Below are 15,159 nucleotides of genomic sequence, written 5' to 3'. Positions count from 1 at the left end.
AGCACTCCGTATTTTTCGTAGCTTTAGACCCATAAGCGGAAGATTAGTTTATGTACTTCCTGATATTCGATAACTGTTTTAAAAATACGTATGAATTTATCATCCTTTTTTATAGGTTATGTAGGAAACAGATTTTTGATTTTTGTATTCGATAAGGCTTAAAAAATATGTTAACTTTTCCAAAAATAATAAAGTATTTTTATTTTATACACATACACATACATTCAATTTTGAAATATCAATTATTTATCTTACATAACCTAGTAAAAAAGTTACCGAATACAGATCTATTTTAATTATGTAAATCGGATCATAGGAAGTTACTAAAAAAATCTTTCTTTTATATCTATTTTGTACCGATTTTAAAAACGGAAAAATGTCAAAAACTTAATTTGATGACCTATGCATGCGCGTGCTTGAGTGAGACTGTTTTTAGAACCGAAGACGATTTAATATCATGGTCATTTAGTCATTAAACTAATGATCGTTTAGGAATAGATATAGTAATGTTTTTGGAAATAATAGTATTACTCCGAACAGTGGTGGCTATCCTATACCTACATCAAGTATATCAACGGATACACATGATTTTGGGTGATTATGGGGAAATTATTAAATAATAATTAAATAAAAATTAATAATAATTGTTGGTTAGTAGGTGTACACAGATTTTAGAAATTGGATATACATGGTAAATTTATTGTAGCCGCCACTGACTCCGAAAGTCGTCGCTTATTCAATTATTAATTTTATATTTTGATGTTCATTCTTTCATTCTTCAGTCTTCGTTTCTTCAATCGTTCTATGTAAATATATTTGTTTTTCTTATGCATTATATTACAAATTTGTTTTGACATTGAAAAATGTAAAATGGGAAACTATATGGATTTAATAATAATTATTATAAAATATTTAAAATGTAATACGTTATTATATTATTGTAATAATATAAGGTGTAATATATGTATTTAATCGGGGCCAGTGCAAACAAATTTCTATACGTAGGCAAAGATCAAAATTGCTGCCTCTTGTTTTATAATTTTTTCTTATACGCCGCCTTTATATATAAATATAAATTTTGCTGCCGTAGGCTTGGGCTTACATCGGCTACATCGCCTACGCCTATAACCGGCCCTTTATTTAATATAACTGTATTGGGGAGAACGTGAGAGAGGCAGCTCGGATTTCCCTCACGTTTCCAAAAAATAGTATGAATTGTAAGAAATTATTATATGAATGTAAAAAATTAAAAATGTGTAAGAGTTATGATTTACAAATTTGTATAGATGTATAATATTGTGTAACTAAAAATTATAATATTAAAAATTCAGCGATCCCTGGAAAAAAAGAAACAAATTATTTAAAATCTGAGCTTTAGAACTTTTTTTTATACATATTTAACTAAAATTATAATTAAATATTTTTTTACGCCATCACACCTATTTTTAACCTTAAAATGTCAGGTTTTGCAAAGACAAACAGTTTTATCGGAACTCGTAAGTCATTAGTCGCAATTTGACGAGTAACGAGTATCACTACGGAGACTTGGTAATCGCATTTTTGGTTTCACGCCTTATCGGTCGTAATATTTTATCTATGTTTGGTATGTTTTAGCCTTTTAGGTATTGATTTGGGAACGTTTAGTACCTACTTCAGTTGCGAATTTGTAAACATATATCGGTATGTAAACCCGTGTATGAGTATTTGGTTTTTGATTTTAATAAAATTGTCAAAAGTAAAAATGTAAAGTTCCTGCCTACGGATTACGTTAAGTCGTAGACACATAAGGGCTAAAAAAAACAAATTTTAAACATGTTAAAAAACGTTTGAAATGCTACCTATTTAAACAAAAATGAACTAAAAATATTGTTTTAAACACAAGTTTTTTATTGATACTTAAAACATGTATTTTAATCGTTTAAAACAAAATCAATATGATTTTTATATTTTAAACGTGTTTTTAAAATAACAGCCCTGAGTGTATCACGCATAATAAATTATATAGGTAGGGTAAGCTATTGTATTATTGTTGCGGTTAACGAATGGTTCATTGAATTTTACATAATGTAAAATAAATAATAATTTTTAATTATTCGTCTAGGTACTTACAATTGTTAGGCAGTACTGTCGTGTACCACACAGCACATCAATATTTTATAAATATTTTTTCATTATTTTAAATAAAACATAAATGATTTAATAAATTTTTTAGTTTAATTGCCAGTATGTTTTTAAATATTTATACAATGTATAGCGATCATTGATTGAACCATTTTGCATTTTGAATTAAATATTTAATAAATAAGATAATTTGGTACATAATTAAATATTTAAAATCAATTTTAAATTAATAATATTATTTAACATTTAATAAATAATGAGACAGATGTTTATTAAACGTTACTATATTATTAATTATCAATCAAAACAATAGGTAGACAAATTTATTATTTAGAAGTTGAAGACGCTTGATATTGAATGGAGCTTGGACAAGGACATACTTCACTACTTTTTCCATTTCATTCTGAATAACATTTTGAAATTTTGGTAGTTTTTTTACAGCATCTGATAAACAATTTTAATTACACTATAATAAAATTATGTACAGTAATAATAATATATAAACATATTGTTATATTTTATACAATATCATTATCTATTTATATTATTTAAAAGCATTTACTATTTATATCATAAATTATAATATTATGTAATTACTAATGTTAAACAAGATTTAATTTTCTTTTTAAATACTTGGTAATTTTACTAATTCACTTAATAGACATTAACAGACATTTTGAAATTTATGATGGAGATTTTAGTTTTATGGTTATGGTTGCTATTAGTTACAATAATAATCATAATTAGTGCGAAAAAAATTATTATCCCTGAATAATGCATCACATTCTCAACAAATTTCTGTAAAGTAAAAGCAACTATCAATGAGTTAATTGATAAAGTTCTCCCAAATCTACCACAAAATTACAGAAATTGTCAGTGGCTCAGTGCGCGGACTATATTATCTAATATTAATTAACAATATTAAATAATTATTAAACTCACTCGATTTGTCAGGCACATTCTAACATTGAAATTTGGGGTGTCTATAATTCTTCTACGAAACATCAATCCACAACGGCTCTGCTAATTTTTATATAGAAATAAAATACTATAAACTGTGTTGGAAAAAAAAAATTTAATTTATACTTCAAATATTAAGCTTGTCACTGATAAATGTTTAAAAAAACTGAAAAATTGTAAACAATTTAAAAAACTAATAGTGTAGGTACTTAGAAATGAAAATGAAAACAATTAACAGATAAATTATTAAAGTATAAAAATAATATAAACCATGAAATTTTAATTTAATTAATTAATTTTGATACTTTTGAGCAAGTTTAGGAGGAAAAAAAGTGTTTCCAAAATAAAAAAGAAAAAGAAATAAACATCATTGTAAAACTAATACTTCGACTTCGAATCTAAAATGCTAAGACGTATTATTTCAATTATTACCAACCATACATAATAAAACTAAAAATAATTATGTAGGTACCTATCTAAATATATACTACCAAAACATTAAAGTGTTTAGTCTTCTAGTTTTAGTATATTATATAACAATAATATTTTGAATCAGTCAATAAAGTGACAGTGCTTAAATAACATTAACATTTAGCACCTTACATCCTTTCCCAATTTTAAAAGTGTTTCCTAAACTCATCTATAATTATATTATATTATATATAGGTATTTCATACTACACAAAACAAATAATTTTACGTAAAAATTTATAAAAGGGAAGAATGGGAATTTGAAACTTATTTCATTAAAATACGGGGAATTTTACTTAATTTAAAATAATAAAAATTATACAATATACATATATTATATAATTTAAAATTAAATTATGTTGAGTCTATAATATTACGAATTTTTAGAGTACAGCCGTGATAATGCGTAATTGATTAATGATATACTGCCGCCCTAAGAAAAAACGCCGTAAATCAGAAAAAAAAGTATCAATGTTATTAAATATCAATATAAAGCGCTGATTTGTATGTATTTGCATATTCTGTTTTTTTTTTTACATAATAATATTTACTATTTAGATTAATTTAAAAATTGGGGTTATTTTTTTGTAGTATAATTATTATGATATAGGTAAATGTGCGATTTTCAAATTAGGTTAATCGGTCGGTGCAGCACGTTTGGGCATTTTTACCTGTTTAGTATTTAAAATCCACACAACGTTTGGGCACTTTATATCCCTAAAAAGATACCACGTTTGGGCACTAAAATGTAAAATGTTTATTTCTTTGTTTAAGAAGTATATAAAATATGTACATACATGCATAATATATAAATATCAAAATAGTATATGTAACAAGTTTTATAAAGTGTTAGTTACTATTTATTTTGTAAAATAATTGAAATAAAATAAGTACAAATAAATTAAATAATAATGTAGCTACAAAAAGTTATAAAATACGTAAGTTATATATACTCGTGTTAAATAAAAATAATAATAATCAAAATAATGAAGGTAAAAAAAAAAAAGTAATATATTAGGTATATGTAATTATAATATTTATATTTTATTTCCTTGATAACGAATTCCCATAATTTTCAAATATTCAATAAGTGTTATGTCTCCTTTGTCATAAGCATTCCAATTATCAATCAAAAATTTTCTTTTAAGTTCAGCCTCTTTTCTAGTGTAATTGAATTGATTTTTTTTTATACTATTTATTTTTAATGTAGTTTCTGCCTGAATGTTAGTTAGAACGTCTACTACATGGTGTATGTTTGGATGCGGATGGTAAAATTGTGCATTGAAATGTTTATGGAAAGCTTCGGGTCCATTGGTTGTCCTAGTATTATTTATGGGAGCTTCTGCCCAAATATTTGGTGGAAATTGAGACTCTTTATTAATATAATTTTCTAAAATATAATCAGTAAACGTATGGTTATCTGTAGGAGCTATAGAAATGAGCTCAACAAAACCATCATCAACTTGTTCAGGTGGTAAGAATGCTAGACCAAAAAAATATTTTAGCCATAACCCTATTTCTGTGTTATTTTTATACTGATTAAGTAAATAATTATTTGATTGGATTTTACGATACCAGCTTTGACCCAAATGAAATTGACATGCAATAATTTGTGCTGTTGGAAACGATTCTTCGATTGCAATATGTGCACTTTTTTCAAAATCCAAATGTATTTTAATAATTTGTAGTTCTTTGTTAATTAACTTCTTACAAAGTTCTTTAATTAATGTCCACATTTCCTTATATTTATCAGTTGATTTCGAATTTAAAAAACAATAAATTATAGGCAGATAATAATTGTTTTGTAATATTGGATTGTATATAGTTGATAAAAATATGACGGACAATATGTAAAAGTACCATCAGCAAAAATTTCACGTACTTCACATAACATAACTAAATTTGTATAACAAGTGAATATTGGTATGCTTTCATTATTTTTCATAAAACAAAATTGTTCGTTATTATTAGCAATGATATCGTTTTGATTTGAAAACAGTTGATGCTTAGCCTCGTCTATTGATTTAGGAATAGTTAATATTAGTTTTCTCCTAGCTTCATACATAGATTTTCTAAATAAACGCACATCTGAATGACTTATATTAACAGTAGTTTGATCACTTTGATCTTTAAGTACTTTTCTAATTATTTTATTTGGTTTAGTAAATACATCATCAATGGCTTTTCGTTTAAGTGTAGACATTATTTTTTGTCGAGTTAAAATATTTTCAGAAGTGGCCGGATGATTATGATCATTTTTTTGTGAAATTATTAAATCAAGTTTCTCACCAATGATTGCTGTTACGTTACATTTACGATTTGTACATCTAAAGTGAAAAGTTCGGTCCTTCAATTGTTTATTTTCACTTAGCTTATATCCCTGTATCAGAACACATCGTCTTCCTCGTTTTGTTACAAATATATCATCTATGGAGTTCATGGTAAGAATATTTCCTTTAGCACTACACACTCGACAAACGACTACGGACTGATTGTCTGATATGGACTTATGGTGAAATAAATATGAACCTATTGCATTTTGTTACACTATTAATACAACTTTGGAAATTACAGATGAGTAGATTTTCGATATTTTCGATAACGTCTATGATTACGCATTTTATCGCTTTCTACAAGAATGTTTATTATCGTAGGAAGTACGAGAGTCGTGCGTTTTGCTCGCCGATATGGCGCGTGTGAACTTAATCAATGTAAACTAAAACCGTTAGGTATATATTTATATTTTATACATCTATATACATATATACTTACTATATACTACATAGAGTACCTAAAAACTATAGTGCCCAAACGTGTAGTAATATCAGAATAAAATAGTGCCCAAACGTGTTGTGATTTTGTGCCCAAACGTGTCGCAATTTGGGATAAAATGCCCAAACGTGTTGTAGCCTAATCGGTTAGGGTGTTCAAAATGAACCTTAGACTTTATACTAATAGACTGGCCTTGCCTATAGAGTAGCTGTAGTAGTAACCGGTCAGATATAGATATCTACTGCAGTAATGTACAGTATAATAACATCACTACATCAGTGAAATATCAGTGTTGTTATTGTACATATTATACGTCATATAATATTTATATAGTGCAGTCACACACGAAAAGGGCACTCTATCTATGATCGTTCTGCGTGTACGAAAGGCCAGTGTATTAGTATAGGTAATAGGTAAGGCAGTTCGTAGTAGTTTAGCACAGGAGTGCGATAAAAAAATCAAAGGACTATAATACATCGTGCAAGAAATTAAAATTATAAAATAATAACATAATGTATTCGTTTAGGATTAAGAAGAAACATGAATTATATAAAAAAAACACAAATACATTTCAAATCCACCACGCCCCGCCCGAATAGTACGATAGGAATCGTAGCACGATCTAAATTTAATTTTCATAAGATTATGCTTACAGACAACAACCTGTATATAACATTATTGTTGTTTATATTACTATGATATTATAATAAATACAAAATTAAAAACGTCGTTGCCGTCCGATTTGAGCGACAAAATTCACCGCACATCATAAGCTCCTTCTATATGGCCGCCGCCGTGCCGTCGCGATGATATTACTCGTACTATATTAATATTATTAAACTTACAGTTCATATGGGAAACGGGTATTTTTATGTGCCATTCACAATGTCACACAAGCTGCATAGGCGTATGTATAAAGCTATCCGTATACCCGTATAATAATATGATCGCGAGTACATAACGATATTATAAAAAAACCATGGAAATAATGAGTGAGTTATGACTTTTTTTGAAACTCTACGTTTTAAAATGATCATAACTCACTTAAAATTAATAATATCAATAGAAGGCTACGTGGGGCCTTAGATAATGACTTTACCTTTAAATTATATTATAATATGGTCAATTCACTCTAATATCAAAACTAACAGCATATTTTTGGAAAACGGTGAACGAAAATTTGCCATGTCGTACGTGTGTAAGACGGAGACGACGCATTGTGAGTACGACGTGCTCTTAATCAATGTTTGGCGTAGGTACTGTAGAATATTGTATACGAGAAAAATAACGAGATTATATTATATTTTTAATTCAATAAAATGTAGGTTTATATAATAATATATCGAAATAAACGAAATAGTGAAGTCCAAGCTTTATCACCGGTATTATTCGTTGTCGCCAATTCTTGTGATACTTAAATAGTTTATCTTTATGTTATCCGATTACGAAATACAAAATATGCTGAAATGCAATAACTAATATAAAATATAATGATATAATTCTTAAAATATACCGATAAAACCAGTAAGCAGCAGTTATTAGGTATAAGAATATTATTAGATACGCCTATCGCCTAAATATTATTTTATCGTTATCGATTATTATCCAGACCCTCGCGACTTCGACGCTGTCCGAAAACGGTACAATGTCATTGTGCATTTGTGCGTGTTGTAGCCGTATAGCGTGTACCTACTGTCTAGCTACGTGCAGTTGTACAGTATTTATGGTTATAGTATGAAAGTATGAAATAGTGAACACGTTTATAAGTCAATAAGAGTATGAAATTTTCAGTTTTTCGTAATAAAGTGTATTTACAATTTATGTCTCGCGTGTGGCTTGTGTGATTTTACATAATTATATTGGAAATATACCAAATTTATGTAATTAAGTTTTAATCAGTATAGTAGGTACCTTTTTTCACTGCAGTTGTTTTAGTGACTCGTTTTTTTTTTTGTTATTCGGTTTGAACATAATTTTGTGCGTTTAATATTACATGTGTGTTTCGGTCGATAGCGGGATGACATTAAATAAGTGTTCACGGCTAAAATTGTGTTTCAGCCGTGTAATGTGCAATAATATTATTTTTAATTTTTAAATGTTATCGTGGCTGTGACAGTTGCTTTAACTAAAAAATTAACAATTAAAGCAGCAGTCACAAAAAAAAGATAAAATAATGATAATCACGACCATAAGATTTAATAAAATCAATAAGTGTAATTAAAATACAAAACCAATAATTAACGTTGTAAACAGTTATAACTTATAATATTGTTATAATAATATATGATTTTAAGGCAGCAATATTCTTATTATATTCAAAAACGCCTTATTGGTTATAAATACTGTATACAGCAGTATTTTTGTAAGCAGAGATGCAGAAAAGTTAATGAAAAAAAGAATAAAAAATAAATATATATGAGTTACTTATTTAATTATAAGGGCTACGGTTTATATACCACAGTATGTTATTTAATTGGAACTTCTGACTATTGCTTTTATCAGTTATGTCCACGAAACACTTTATGATGTAAATGGTGGTGTTTATATTTTGCATATTTTTGCAAATTTTGACTATGCGAAAAATGCAAGTTCTATTTCTACCTATGGTATATTTTGTTACTAGGTGTCTTACATTATGTGATCTCAAACAGAGTTAGTAAATTTAACTCATAAGAACATATAATTGTTTAATAGAAGTTATAAAAATTTAAAACATCATATACTCTCAACTAGGTATATTTTAATAAATAACTTATACTACTAAGTATATTGTACAGTTGAATCAACCTCATACTTTTACTAAACTTATAGAAAATGTAACCAAAAAGTTAATCAATGTTATCAAAAATTTCAGTTGGAATAACTAACAAACAATATTAATAAAATACATATTTTAGTAAATCCAACTACCTATTCCAATTAAAACCTTTTAATTACAATTACTTGTGTTTTATAGTAAATATTGTATATATATACCATAATGTCCATAATACTTAGTTAGGATTGGTTGTAACTTTGGGGACATAGAATTGAAATATAAGTAATACAACTGATGAAGTAAAATAAATATCTTTTTATTATTTAACAATACAATTTACATATTACATATAATAATAAATAAATAATATACATATAATGTTTATCAAAACAAAATATATTTATATAGTATTTAAATCATTTATAAATGATATTACTGTTAGTATACTTTTATCATATTTAAGAGTAATTTAAAAAAAAAAAAAAATCAAACTTGTTCACTTCCTGTTGGGTAGTATACATTTAACGATAAATATGTTTTGAAACACAGGTTAGGTTACCTAAAGCCTTAAGCGGTGTCTCAAATTTGAAATATGTGTTATTAAATAGGCTCATGATCAAAACCAAAATAATCAGCTAAAATGATGAAAGTTAGACAAATAGTTGTGTTCAAAACATGATTTCTGGAAAATGTATTAAATTAGATATGTATATAAAATGATTAAGCATGTTTTTATCTATCAGAAAAATATAAATTCATAGAGTTTGGTTTTCTACTACATGTGATCCGCAAAATTAAGAAAGAACGTATATGCAGCTATACATAAGCAGCCTGGACGTTTTTCAAATATCCATGAAAACCTAATTTCCTTAATCCTTGGATCTCTTTTCCAAAATTTTGTAAATGTCACTCCATTGTTTCGGTTTGGGAATGCTTGTGGAATAACAACACCTATTGCTATAAACATATTGAAGACTAGTGGTAAATAAATGCATGTTTTAATGAGAAAATGAATAAATGTAGTAGGTACCTATTATTAATCAGAAAAAATAAAACTAAAATTAGAATATATATTTTAATTTGGTAATACAATTTTATAAGACTCAAGGAGCTTAATAGTGAACAGTCAAGTGGCAGTGTCATTAGTGAAAGTACTTTTGCTGCAGTATTTAATTAACACTAAAAAATGAACACTAATTTAAAATACTTATAATAAATAATATTTTATAATATACATCAGTTACATTCAGTTTATTATTCAACGTTGGACAGCATGGACGCTTCTTTGACTAAAAGAGAAAAGCATTGTATTAATATCTCTTAAAAGTGTATGATTTATAAATATTGCTAAATATTTATAGTATATGATTTATTAATTATAAATGTATTATTATAATAAATAATGCTTACTTTCTACTTATACCTTTTATGGAAGTTGTAAGTAACAGTGGGCTTTTGAGATAAAAAAAAAATAATAATAATTATAAGAATATTTCATAAATAATTCCATTACTAAAATCTTTAGAAACTTTTTAAAATTTTTGGAACCAATTTATATTTTCAGTTGGAACACATAAAATTGAAAAGAATCAAATAGAATAAAATTAAAGGATTATAAACACATAGGATGAATAAGATGACTATACATGATCTGCTATGATGGTATCACGTCCTCCTAAGAAATAATTTTTACCTGTATTATTTGACGTTTCCTTTAATTTTTGGGATGATCAACCACACCTGGACTGGTTACATTTGATATAGGTAGTATCCATGGGACTTAAATTGTTGCCCTAGGCCACATCTGAAGTCGAAGACATTGATCTCTTTTCTAAATCATTTCTATGGTGTTTTTACAAAAAATAAATTTAAGGAATATAAATTTTTCTGTTGAACCAACAACAACAATTAAGGGCTGTAATATTAACCCAAATTTAAATGTTTTTTCTATTTATTGACTGTGTAAAGATCTTAAATTGTTTGTCTAGGTACTTACAATTGTTGGGGCAGTACTTCCGCGTATGACCAAATGCCTTGCACTTGTGGCACGTAATTGGTGGCCTAAGAGATTGCTCACCTCGTACCAGTTGAGGCCGTCTGAACCACAGCCCGGTTTCAGGATAAATAACAAATCTGTCAACCTATCCCGCAACTGGGCTAATGTGGAGGCTAATGACTGTAGTATCAGTTTTTGGTACCTAATATAACATTTTAGTGACCAGGTAAAATATGTATACATCTTTCGTGACTTCAACTGTTCCAATCGTCTCCTGGGCTTTACACGTGTAATTACCGACGCGACGATTATTAGTATTCAGAAAAGTCAACGCCGTATAGGCAAAATGGTGTACAGTAGCGTTTTCCATGATTCTAAACATTAAAAATAACCCACAATAAATTAATTAATTATTTAAATGTTTTATTATTGAAACTAACCGACTGAAACAATTGACTTGAAAGCCTTTGGTCGGGGATTTTGTTGATGTGTGTCCACCACGTCTATAAAGCTCACTGCAACCACAACCACGACCATACGTACAAGCCCGACTTGGCCACTGCCAGGCGTTTGTGCAACGTTGGCGAAGACCGGTGATGTGCCCTGCCACTTTTTCCTGCAGCAGACGCGGCAGTTGGTATTGACCTTCGACAGTTTATAAATTAATGAAAATAAATTCTTAATGACATTTTGTTCTAATATATTTTTCACAATTATTGCGTAGGTAAATAAATTTAATTCGATGATCAACTTACATATTAGGGTCGCATACCACTACTCTATACCGCTGCGGTACATGGTCGACCAATCGTGGTGATCGTACCAATGACAAAAATGAGAAAATATCTGACCATTTCAGATTTTGGAAATGACCAAGTTAATGAATTCGGGATGATTTTCCTTGTTTCATTAATTTGGGTTTTCAAAGTCTGAAAGAATTTTATATTATTCACAGAAAACGCTCAGATTACAAAACTATTATTTGCTTGTACAACTTTTTCTTTTCTCAGAGATGCCCACTTCTACATATCAATCTTAATATGCCCCGATATTTTTATCCAAATCAGTTCGGTGGATCTTAAGTTATAAAATTACTTCAAAATGCACACTTATTTATATATATATATAGATTACCTAAGCTATATTATACTTTTTTTTTTATTTAAAAAAATTAATTTCGAGAAAACGGAAAAATTGTATAACAAATTTGAAATTAAGATTTACATAATATACGTTTATAATTTAGAAAAATGTTTGCTAAGAGAGACCGGACGTACCATTAACATATCCCATCAAAAATATAATAACATTTTTAACAGATTATTGAAAACGGAGAAGAAAATGTGATTTTAAACGCTGTGTTTTCGGTTCCGATTCTGCGTTAATCTGAAATTTATGATACCTTAATTGTTTTCTTATTTAAATCATACATACAATTGTACGATGTTAAAGATATTTTATGGAATTAACCGATTAATAGAATCAAACGATCTCTGGCAATGAGATAACGAGTGTATTCACCAACGTGAATTAACGGAAATCACCGTAAAATTAAAAATTAATAAAGCAATTTCTATACTTCCACCAATATCTCTTGCAGCTGTTTGGGTACTTAGAGCATGGGCTAAAGTTATAACTAAGCGTTTTGAATTATCGTGAACCTATTATGTATCGAAGGAATAGTTTATTATTGTATAGGTTTGTGTAAATGTTTATAATTGTATTGAGAATCACTTGATTCATGGCTAAAAATTTGTTGATAAAAATTTAGATGTTTTAATCTCAAATTTGGGTATTATTCCTATAGGTCAATTGAAAGCAGAACAGAAGAAAACCTTAAATTGTTGTTAAATAGTCATTAGTTGAAAACGATTGATTCTAATTAGTTCACTAGGATATTGTTATTAAAATGGAATGCAAGTGAACTGAACATAAAAATTAGTGACTATGACGAATAAATATTTAAACATTAATAATGCATCGTTGTCTACATCGGACCCATTAACAATCGATTAAATACATTCCGGCAGAAGCAATAGCTATTATAGATATTCGTAACAGTTTTTGCCTTCAGACGATGATATGTAGAAATTTTATCGTTTAATGTGATCGGTTAGTAAATATAAAAAGTGGGCAAGTGAGTACCGCTCTGCTGTACATTAGGTGCCGTATGGATCATTATTATATATTATAGGAGTGTTAAATTTGAATCCAATGATAGTTATCATTGTATACGAAAAACGATTCTGAACGAAGATGATTTGTCAGCCTAGGATATAATTTCTAGTGGTTGGTGAAAAAGGTGGTTTAAAAAAACCAGCTTATATTAAAAAATATTTTGAAAATTAAATCACGTAAAGAAAACGCGAATCTTAATAACTGGTAAAATTTTCAAGTATCTACGACTTATACTTTTTGAATAATAACAAATATTTAAAATCGTTTGAGGATAAATCGTTATCGTTACGCTATTTCGTTAAAATTTAAAATTCAAACGCACTTAAAATTTTTCCTATAATGATGCTTCGAGTTTTCTCTATAGATACTTGAAGGTAAACTTATGGAAAACTTAGTGTTGTATTTTTAATCCTTAGTTATAAACACAAAAAATTTTATGATTTTTCAACTTCAAATATTTCGCAAATATTCATAATTTTGACGAATTTTCGTCAAAATTTGAACTTCAAATGCTAATAAAAAAAAATTGTGCCTATGTATTCTTATAATTTTTTAATCACTATAAGAATAACATATGAGGAACTTTGTATTAAATTTTCAAGTATTTTGATAGGGCCAAAAAAATTTTATCAACACTTCAAAAATATTTTTTCAGAAAAATTGAAAATTTCAGTTGTCTATAAATAGCTCAAAAAAAGTCAAAATATTTTGAAATTTAAATCACGTAAAGAAAACGCGAATCTTAATAACTGGTAAAATTTTCAAGTATCTACGACTTATACTTTTTGAATAATAACAAATATCAAAAATCGTTTGAGGCTAAACTGTTATTTAACGCGGTTTTTGTAAAAATTTAAATTTCAAACACTCATAAAAATTTTTTGTCTGAATCCGGTAGAGTTTTTTTTACAGATATTTGAAGAAAAATGTATGGAAAACCTTGTACCAAATTTTCAAAACTTAGTTATAAAAGAAAAAAATTTTATGATTTTTCAACTTCAAAATTACTTGCAAATTTTCGCGTTTTCGACAGATTTCGTAAAAATTTGAACTAAAAACGCTTATAAAAAAAAATTGTGACTAACGATTTTTAATTTTTTTTAGCTACATTAAAAACAACTCATAAGGAACCTTGTATTAAATTTTCAAAACTTTTTGGTCATCCAAAAATTTTTTATCGACACTTTAAAAAAAATTTCTCAAAAAAATCGAAAATTTCAGTGGTCTATAAATAACTGAAAAAAAGTCAAAATTTTTTGAAAATTTAACTATATACGGATACCACTGACATTAACATTTGGTGAAAATTTCAAGTATTTTCAGTGATTGGTTTTTGAATTACAACCATAAAAAAAAATCGATTTGGTCGAAAACTGGTTTTGCGTAAAAATTGCCGTTTTTCCGTCATTTTTTTTTTGTTTTTCTCGATTTTTTTGAAAACTGTTGGAAAATGTTAACTTTTTACCTCTATAATGCACCAAGGATATTCACTTTTACATCGGAAACCACCCCCATTGTTTGAAATTGGAGCATTATTTCGACTAGTTATGCTGTACACAGACACAAAAACAAAAAAAAAAAAAAAAAAAAACACACACCATTGTAAAATCAATACATTCATCACTTCGTTCAGAATCTAAAATCACACGTGCAGGCTACAATTAATATTCGATTCACAACCAGATTACCAGAAACCACTATTAAACAAATTAAAATTTAAAAAGTAAACATACCTTGACGAAATGAGAGGTATTATAGGTTATTATATTAAATATAATATAATATTATAAGTCTATGAATATACCATTACAATTAACTAAATATTTTGATTTTTGATAATCACAATGTAGGTACACTATAAAAATAATTTGAGCATAGCGACTGTCAGTGAAATATTCAAATAT

The sequence above is a fragment of the Aphis gossypii genome, chromosome X, assembly GCF_020184175.1.
Source record: "Aphis gossypii isolate Hap1 chromosome X, ASM2018417v2, whole genome shotgun sequence".
NCBI classification, from domain to species: Eukaryota; Metazoa; Arthropoda; class Insecta; order Hemiptera; family Aphididae; genus Aphis; species Aphis gossypii.
This window is presented reverse-complemented; position numbering follows the sequence as displayed.